Raw genomic sequence first — 9,474 nt, forward strand, 5'->3', positions numbered from 1 at the left:
CTGGATTTGAACCCACCACCTTAGGTTTATGGGTCTGGCGCCTTAGCCACTTGAGCCACAGGTGCAGAGCCACAAAGCAGTACTTTCATACATGCCTTCACAGTCATGCTGAGGATGTAATCAAAGACCCAATACCCTTCACAATAGCATTTTGATGAAATGAAATGAAAGTAAATGAAATATCTGAGTAAATATTCAACAAATGATGTGAAAGATCTCTACAGAGAGGGAATACAGAATGCTGAGAAAAGAAATAGAAGACATTAACAAATGGAAGAACATCCCATGTTTATAGCTCAAAAGCTCCAACATTGTTAAAATGTTCATACTGCCCAAAGTGATCTGTAGATTTAATTTTTGAAGAACTTGAGAAAAATAGTACTTTGTTTCATATGGAACCAGAAAAAAACCTGAAAGCCAAAGCAATTCTAAGAAATAAAAACATATCTGGAGGCATCATGTTACCACACTTCAGGTTATACTACAAGTCTACAATGTTCAAAACAGCATGGTACTGGCACAAAAACAGAGCTATAGATCTGTGGAATAGAATAGTGAACCTTGAGTTGAACCCAGTCATATATCACCATCTGATCTTTAATAAACCAAACAAAAACATAGACTGGACAAAATAATCACTATTTAATAAATTGTACTAGGAAAATGGGTTAGCCAGAAGTAGAAGACTGACACTGTACTGCATCTCTTACCACTCACAAAACATAGACTCTCCGTGGATGAATGATTTAAAATTAAGACATGAAACAATGAAAATTCTAGAAGAAAGTGTGAGGAAAAATCTTTGAAGATATCAGCCTGAGAAAAGTTTTTTTTTTTTTTTATTATTAAATCATAGCTATGTACATTAATGGAATTATGGGGTACAATGTGCTAGTTTTATATACAATTTGAAATAGTTTCATCAAACTGGTAAATGTACCCTTCGCCATATTTTCTTAGTTATTGTGTTAAGACATTTTTTTCTACACTTAGTAGATTTAATATGTACTTTTATAAAATGTGCCATAGTGTGGTTCAACCAATTACCCTCCCTCCACCCATCCTTCCCCCTCTTCTACCCTCCCCCCCACCCCAGAAAAGATTTTGTGAAGAAAATTCCCTTTGCCATTGCAGTAACACCAAAAATAAATAAATGGGACGCGATCCAGCTAAAAAGTTTCTGCACAGCTAAGGGTACATCAATTAAACAAGCAGACAATCTTCAGAATTGAAGAGGATATTTGTAAGCTATAAATCTGACAAAGGGCTGTTAACCAGAATCTACAGAGAACTTAAACTAATCAACAAGAAAAGAGCAAACAATCCCATTTATCAGTGGGAAAGGAACATGAGCAGAACCTTTTCTGAAGAAAACAAATGAAAGGCTAGTGTAAGGATAACAGCAAAACCTATCCTTTTCCATTGCTCTTGGTTCACTGAAAGATTAATTTACAATTATGGTAGATTAATAACAGAAAGGTTTATTTCCAAGTACCATGCATATGGGGGAAACTGCAAGAAAGAGTACCCACAGTTTCAGTGATGGTTGATGACATTTATTTGTGTATTTATTTTTGAGACATAGTCTCACTATGTTGCCCTTAGAGTGCTATGGCATCACAACTCACAGCAACCTGCAACTTCTGGGCTTAAATGATTCTATTGCCTCAGCCTCCCAAGTAGCTGGGACACCCACCACACCCACCTACCACAATGCTTGACTATTTTTTTGTTGTAACTGTTATTGTTTTTTAGCAGGCCTGGGCTGGGTTGGAACCCACCAGCCTTGGTGTATGTGCCTGGCATCCCAACCACTGAGCTATGGGCACTGAGCCAGTCGGTGACTTTTTTTTTTTTTTTTTTTTGAGACAGGGCCTCAAGCTGTCCCCCTGGGTAGAGTGCCGTGGCATCACAGCTCACAGCAACCTCCAACTCCTGGGCTCAAGCGAGTCTCCTGCCTCCGCCTCCCAAGTAGCTGGGACCACAGGCGCCCGCCACAACGCCCGGCTATTTTTTGGTTGCAGCCGTCATTGTTGTTGGGCGGGTCCGGGCTGGGGATTCGAACCCGCCACCTTAGGTGTACGTGGCTGGCGCCTTAGCCGGTTGAGCTATAGGCGCTGAGCCCAGTCGGTGACTTTTAAAGATGCTTTTTAGAAAGGGGGTTGGGAAGGGAAACTGGAAAACATACCATGTAGCAAATGTTTGCTAGCTGTGGAGAGTGTAGATGGGTGCAAACAGATTTATTTGTAAATTAATCTGATAGATGGTTCTTGTCCTTCAAATGACCTTGGAGCTAGGTCTATTAGCATGTGATAAGGAGGCCAGCAGTCTTTTCTGATTCTAAATCAGGCTACTCAAGTTTCATAGAGAGACCAATGCTTTCTGATTAAAAATGGCCTTTTAATCTGAAATATTCTTTATACCAAGGAATCATATTTTGGGGAGTATTGTTAGCTCCTTCATTACTCTCATCTGGAACTTCCCTAAAAATTTCACACATTAAGAGATGAGTTGGTAAGTGTTGAACAGCAAGTGAAGGTTAGTAATTTAGTAATAAGGTGTTTGAAAAGAGATATGAGAATATAAATTAGATGAGAATGTATAAGCAGAATAAAACAAATCTAAGCACATTTCCCTACATTTCATTAAACCAATTTTCTTGGGAATAGGTTTGTAAAAGAGTTCCATCTTAGTGATGTGGATGCACAGATCACATTTTTGTGCTCTCCCTTTCCAAAAGTTCAAAGTCTAATTAAGACAAATCACAGGAGGAATTTCCTCAGCCTTCAGCTGTGCATTCATCACTCAGCTCCTAGTGTGTGGGTGGAGTAGGGCATGTTACCTTGCAAGGGTTGGCTTGACCTGTTTTTGTTTCTCACAACTCTATTTAGCCTGCTATGATGGATCTAGGTGAGGATTCTTTCATATTTGCTGCTGTGGGTGTGGTGTGGATGATGATGTAGGGTTCTTTCTACCTTGGTTTGAGGGGGACTAGTTCTGATCTTTGATCTAGACTTAATCTTTTTGAGAGAAAGCGTGTACAAACACAAAAGACTAAACAGAACACAGTTAATTGGCAAAGTGGATATCTTTGCTTCTCTTCTCAGGGATTCTAACCACCTGTTCAATTCAGTCTCTCTCAATTCTTTTAGGAGTCTCTGTTAAATTGCAGAGGATTAGTGAAGGGATGTTAGACATTATTTCATAAGGGAAGTACTTTAATCTTTAGAAAGGATACATTTAATATTGAACAAGACCAGTGGCAAGGCCTATGCCCCATTAAACTTTGCTTCTTAGCAAGGAGAATATAGAAGTATTTTCCCAGAAGTTTCTTAATTTTCTTTTTTTTTCTTTTATTCTGAGTGCATGCCTCATGCATACAGCCTCTATGATCAACCTCAGATTTTTACACAGTAAGCTTTGATATTCAATGAGGCATGAGTTGCTCAACCAATGGTGTCCTTTGGTATTTATGAGAGTGAACTGTGTATGGTATCTATACTCTGGAGTTTTTTCTTATGGTTAACTTATTAGCCTCTTGCACTAGCATGGCAGTGTCTGTAAGTGTTCATCTGTCTTCTGTATGACCTTAGCCACCTTGCATGTGCTTATGGATTTTTGGATTTCTACACTGACAGATATGAAATCAAGGTTGGGTCTAGGGTAAGAGAATGAAACCTTTTAGCAGTCACTTATAAATATCTACAAGTTCTGGATTTCAAGGCTAAGGTTTACATAATTAGAACATTTTTCAGTCTTAGCACAGTTCTTAAGATAATACCTAGTTTAAAGAGTTTTTACAAAAATGATCTAAAGTTCTGGACAATTTAAGTGAATATTTAGGTTCCAATTTTTTTTTTTTTGAGGTATCTATATAGACATAGCAGATAGCATTTAATACTGCATAAATTTTTCATGTACAGCTCACAGGTGACCTTTGTTGAGCTTTAAGGCTTCAGAGAAAATATAACTACTACATATAATTCTATATTCTTTGGCCAGTCTCTTAGTCTCATTTAACAGATCAGTTAAGTAAAACAGCTATGTCTTATTTTATGAGCTGTCATTGCAGACAAGCCCGAAATCTAATAATACAGGTGGGCCACAATTTTTTCTTTTTGAAGTATTTTTCTTTCTCTGATTTCTCACTTTACTAAAAAATAAATTATAGCAGAAGTAATTTAAGTGCCAAAATAAACTGTACATTCAGTATACTGCATCTGATTATTTGCATAAAGTGCAGCAATAACAATTATTAGCCATCTAGGATCTTCTTCAAAATTGGCTTTGCTAGAACCTTTTATGAGGAATCGCAGGTTAGATCTGAAAGCCTTCCATGAGCTCAGGATTCATTTGTACCATTAGAAATCCTGTATGCGTTGGGTAAATTCCTCTTCTCTTAAGGTCCCCAAGCACATTGTGATTCTCAGACCTGACAGAAAGTGACATCCTTTGCTTACTGCAGATCAGAAAATGATATTGGTGAGGTATTTGGCCAGTCTTTCCAATGGGCTTTTTTTTATTAGCTTTATAAAGTCAACCTTAATTCCTTAATGTAGTCTGGACATCTCTGAAAATGCTATTCCAGTCAAAGCCTTGGTAATATAACCAGTGTCTTCATTAGGTCCTATAGAACAGTATTGAACTTATGCAAATAAATGTATTGTTAGAAATTAAGAATAATTACAAATGGATTTTAAATTCTGGAGAAATCAAGGAGAGAGAAAAAATAAATGTTTTAAATTTTGCTCATAAGTATACAGATTGCTAAAAGCTACAAATAGCTTAAAAGATAGAAAATGGTTTCCTTGACTTCTGGAAAATAGAACACAGAAAGAATCAGCAATGTTTCAACCAGAAAGTTACAACAAATCAGCTTGGAATAGATTTTTGTTCTGTTTGAAGTTAGGTTAACAATACTCATGGACATGTTAGCTTTCTAATTAAGCCCTAGAAGTTTGTTTCCAGTCAAATGGTATTTAAAAATCATAGCTAGTTATAAAAACAATTTCTGAGATGAATTAAAATTATTACTGCCAATATACACTAAGATAGACTAATATTTTATAATATCGGAATATATGTGTAAACATAATTCAAAAAAATTAACAACTATTTCATATTTGACAACATTTCCTATACATTTTTAACATACTAAATAAGCCTAATATGTCATTCTCAGACTTTCAGTGGTCTTAATATTTCAAAAAGACCCAAATTTAGAGTTTTGATTTTGGAAGGTTTGTTAAATATCAAAGGCTTAAAACAAATGTTTAAACAAGATTACAAGCCAAAATATTCTAAAGGCAATACATAGTCAACTGGGTCACATGTAAATTCCTTTACAAATTTCCTTGCATGAGCTTCATTTAACCTGCACAATCTACAAACATTCTAAACCTCTATTTATTTATTTATTTATTTGCCCTGCCTTTCATGTTCCTAAATAACCATTCTGTTTCAAGACAAAATTTACCACAGAAGATCTTTTTCTTATACAACGCCATTTTCCTTCCTGTCTAATTTTTCCTATTCTTAAAAGGAACCACTTTTCACAAAACAGGATCACAGTTTACTATGAAGTTAATTATTCACTTGGCTGAACTGATAGTTAGAGGCAAAGGTTTAGAGGCAAAAATCTTTCTTTTTTGAAACATTCAGTTTCTCAAACAATCTAAACAACTAAATTATCACATTTTACAAATGAAAGACATTTTATGGAACATAAATTTGATACGGTATTTTTCCACTCAATGATGGACAGGGGCTCCCGTTTTTTGGGAGGGGGCACAAACAGGCTGCCCTCTCTAGGCCACACCCCCAGACTCTAGCAAGGTTATGAATAAAGCTGCCTGAAACACCCCTGGGTGGTTCTACCTTGAGTAGGGAGCACATATCTAAATTCTTTCCCCTGGGGGAAGACCTGAAAAGACCTACGACCTTGCCCCAGGGGAGGACTGCTCTTATTTATTTGCTAATACACTCATCAAGTTTATAAAGATGTTTTTCATCTACAAAATTTTGGCTAAAATTTCCCTTATAATCAATATTTACCCCTAGACAAAAGACCTTTATAGGAGACCTCTGACTTGGGTTTCCTCCTCCCTGCCAGAAGCGCTGGTGCTTAATGTCCCTAATCATCAGAGAAATGTAAATCAAAACCACCTTTAGATATTCCCTTACCCCTGGGAGAAGAGTCCACATCACCAAGTTCCAAAGCTATAGATACTGGTGCAAATGTTGAGAGAAGGGACATTTACACTGCCAGTGGGAAGAAAATGAATCCAGCTCCTGTGGAAAGAAGTATGGAGAATCTTTAGAAGGTTAACAGTAACTTTCCATTTGATCCTACAGTCCCATTATTAGGTACCTACCCAGAAGAAAAAAAAAAATCATTTTACCTAAGAACATTTGTAGTAGAATGTTTATCACAGCTCAGTTCACAATCACTAAGATGTTGAATCAACCTGAGTGCCCATCAACCCAAGAATGGATTAATAAACTGTGGTATGTGTATACCATGGAATACTATTCAGCCATAAAAAAGATGGAGACTGTAATCTTTTGTATTAATATGGATGGAGGTGAACAACATTCTTCTTAGTAAAGTATCACAAGAATGGAAATGCAAGTATCCAATGTACTCAATACTAATATGAAACCAACAGATGAACAACTACACACTCATGGGAAAGAAAAATTCAATTAAATTTGGGGGGAAGAGGAGGAAAAGAGTAGAGGAAATGGAAATCTCTCACCTAATGTGCACAATGGAAGGATATACAGTATAACCTCTTAAGTGAAGGGCTCAAGTACAACTTGAACTTTATCTAATAAATGTGAACAATGTAACCTAATCATTTATACTCTCATATGAATCTAAAAATTAAAAATTAAAAAACTAAATGTAACTGAGGGAAGTGTCAAAAGTGTTGGGTAGATCTCCATCTAACGGGTACATTGCATAGGTTTATGACACTCTTCCTGGATGAAGAACAAAACTCAGATTTTAACCTTACCAATGCAAACTATGTAACCTAATCCATGTACCCTCATGTTAATCTGAAATGGAACACACACACACTCATGCACACAAAAAAGTAAAGAAAAGAAAATGTCACATTTGGAGATAACAATGAAATCAATACTTATGTTCTACAATGATGAATCCAGGGCTGTGTGCTGTGGCTCATACCTATAATCTCAGCACCCTGGGAGGACCAGCTGAGTGGATCACCTGAGCTTATGAGTTGGAAACCAGCCTGAGCAAGAGTGAGACCCTGTCTCTAAAAAAAAGCTAGGTGCCATGGTGGGCACATGTAGTCCCAGCTACTCAGCAGGTTGAGAGGCAAGAGAATCATTTGAGCCCAGCAGTCTGAGGTTGCTGTGAGATACCATGGCACTTTACTGGGGCAACAAAGTGAGACTTTGTCTCAAAAAAAAAAAAAAAAAAAAAGAAAGAAAGAAAGAAAGAAAATACAATGATGAAACCAGTCAAGTCTTCCTTGATGATAATAATGTTGGAAAATCAAACCAGACAAAACAAAAACAAAAACAAAAAACCCTATCATATGCAGATATACCCTAAGAATGTTCCCTGCTAATAAGGATACTATAGGTCTGGATATTTTCATGGTTTGTAATGTGGAGGACTATAGTCTCTAAGGAAGCCATTTTTTCCCACCAAGCATGACATACAGTGCGGGCCACATGCAATTGGATTTGAAAATTGTAGCTCAGCAGCTCAGAGATATCACTGGCTTGTCTATTACCAGCAGAACAGAGTGAAGAGGTTTATATTAATTGGCCAAATTAGATGGCATGCCAAAGGCTAATGCTGGTGCCCCAACCTCAGCCAGAGATATTTGATTAGTAAACAACACCCTAAAACATCCTTTAATATTGTACACTCAAATCGGGCCATATGAATTGAAACCTAACTACAGTACATGTCATCACCCTACTGGGCAAAATCTGGAATTGTTGGTGGCTAATACCTTCATGTACCTCTTTTTTGAGGACTTAACTATGCTACTCAAGTTCTGTCACTTTGGTCCAATTATGGCAGTAACATGAATGCTACCATCATCTTTGCCATCACAAAGCTGCTTAACAGAAAAAGTATTTATGAGTCCAAATCCCAGGCCCAGAATTGCATTTAATTATTATAAGTGGCTTAGTACTGTTATAAGACCAGAGAGTGACAAAAATATGACACATATCAATCCAAATGGGTATCCACTTAAAAAAGGATCTCAGTTCCACTTCCCACATAATATTGTTGCATACAAAAGCTCACCATTGGGGAGCTCATCACCTCCTGTGCTAGAGGTGACTTCACCTTAGGACCTAACCCTTCACCCCAACAAAGGAATGCACATGGTCTGCCCTTCCTAAGGCCTTGATACATTTGTCATAGGAGATTTACTGCTTACCTTCCTTTGCTATTAGGGAATCTATTCCATTTCTGGGGCTTACTGTCTGCATAGCATATGATCCAAGTATATTCTTTGTTCTTCCCCAAAACATAGGGCCCTATAACCCCATGACTAAAGAGACAATTTATAAAGGTGATTACTGTCTGTGCCACTCTAAAAATGAGTGGAGATTGTTATTTTCCACAAGAGGCACCTGCGTCATACTGGTTCATCCCTCAACCCACTAGGAGAAGACACTGAGTGTCACACTACAATTTCTACCATGATTTCTTGTTCTGTTTTGTCAACCATGACCACTCCAGCCACCCCTCCCCTAAATTACACAGAAATACGCCTAACCTCTACATATACGTTATAGAACTAGTAGTTCATACCTGCCAACAGCAAATTGCACCACCCATCACCTTGAGCTAACAAATAAGCCAGGAAATTATCATTAAAAATTACACAAGAGGGCTGAGTGCGATGGCTCGCACCTGTAATCCTAGTACTCTGGAAGGCCGAGGCAGGCAGATTGCCTGAGCTCAGGAGTTCAAGACCAACGTGAGCAAGAGTAAGATCCTGTCTCTAAAAATAGCCAGGCACTGTGGTGCTTGCCTATAGTCCCAGTTATTCGGGAGGCCAAGGCAAAAGGATTGCTTGAGCCCAAGATTTTGAGATTGCTATGAACTAAATGTCATGGCACTCTACCTCAGGGCAATTAAGTGAGACTCTGTTTTTTTATTTTTTTAAAAAAAATCACATTCATTAAGTACACTTTATAACTCCAATAAAACATTCTTAGCCACCCACAGAATGTCAGATCTGTTTTCTTTTTTTTTAAATTTATTAGTAGCCAAGATAAAGAAAAGCACAAAATCTGAAATCTATGAAACATGAAGATTGCTAAAGCTGCTACGCCAGAGATTTGTCCCACCATTAGAAACTAATCTGTGTCTTCTGCTTTGCTAATGGGTATGCCAGTAAATTAGGAATATGTGAATAACTTCTTTTTTAAGACTCAGAAAATAACTCTTAAGATATGTTTTATTGCTAA

The sequence above is a fragment of the Otolemur garnettii genome, unplaced genomic scaffold, assembly GCF_000181295.1.
Source record: "Otolemur garnettii isolate 467f Iridium unplaced genomic scaffold, OtoGar3 scaffold00359, whole genome shotgun sequence".
Taxonomy (NCBI): domain Eukaryota; kingdom Metazoa; phylum Chordata; class Mammalia; order Primates; family Galagidae; genus Otolemur; species Otolemur garnettii.